Genomic DNA, 1,255 nt, shown 5'->3' on the forward strand with positions numbered 1-1,255 from the left:
CAAAATGCATGTAAGATTCATCCACATAGGACGGGCTCATGCCTGTAATCCTAGCATTTTGGGAGGCCAAGGTGGGCAGATCACTTGAGGTCAGGCATTCGAGACCAACTTGGCTAACATGGTGAAACCCTGTCTCTACTAAAAATACAAAAATTAGCTGGGTGTGGTGGCGTGCACCTGTAATTCCAGCCACTCAGGAGGCTGAGGCACAAGAATTGCTTGAACCCAGAAGGCAGAGATTGCAGTGAGCCAAAATCATGCCACTGCATTCTAGCCTGGGTGATAGAATGAGACTCTGTCTCAAAAAAAAAAAAAAAAAAAAATTAAATTAAAAGAAGATCATCCATGTTGCTTGTGAATCAATAGTCTCTTCCTACTCATTGCTTTATAGTATTATTCCCTTATACAAATCTACCACAGCTTGTTCTTCGATTCTCTGGCTGAAGGACATCTGGAACGTTTCCAACTTTTGAAGAATATAAATAAAGCTCCTATAAATGTTCATACAAAGTACATGTTTTTGTAGGAACATAAGTTTTTATGTCTTTTAGTTTGATAGCTAGAAGTGGGATTAATGGATCATAGCATAGGTGTATGTTTACCTTTGTAAGAATTGTTGAAGTGTTTCCCAAAGAGACTGTAATATTTTGCATTTCCACCAGCTATGTATGAGTTCTAGTTGGTTTATACCTTTGTCAGTTCTTGGTATTGCTATTTTTTTAAAAAATTAACTATTCTAATAGGTATGTAGTAATACATCATGGTAACTTTAATTTGTGTTTGCCTATCATTTTTGTTGTTGGGCATCCTTTTGTAGGCTTATTTTCCATACACATGTTTTCTTTGGTTAAATGGTTTAGATCTTTTAACTACTTTTCTTTTCTTTTCTTTTGTTTTTATTGAGACAAGATCTTGCTCTGTCACTCAGGCTGGAGTGCAGTGGTGTAGTCATAGCTCACTGCAGCCTTGCCCCCTGGGCTCAGTGATCCTTCCACTTCACCCTTCTGAGTAATTGGGACCACAGGTGTGTGCCACCATGCCTGACTAATTTTCTGATTTTTTGTAGAGACAAGGTCTTCACTATGTTGCCCGGTCTGCTCGAATTCCTGGGCTCAAGTGACAGTCTTGTCTTGTCCTCTCACCTTGTCCTCCCAAAGTGCTGGGATTACAGAGGTGAGCCACTGCATCTGGCCACTTTTTTTTCTTTTTTGAAGACATCAAAGATGACTTTATAAAGATTTCTCACAATTCTATT

This window comes from Mandrillus leucophaeus, unplaced genomic scaffold (genome assembly GCF_000951045.1).
Source record: "Mandrillus leucophaeus isolate KB7577 unplaced genomic scaffold, Mleu.le_1.0 Scaffold159, whole genome shotgun sequence".
NCBI classification, from domain to species: domain Eukaryota; kingdom Metazoa; phylum Chordata; class Mammalia; order Primates; family Cercopithecidae; genus Mandrillus; species Mandrillus leucophaeus.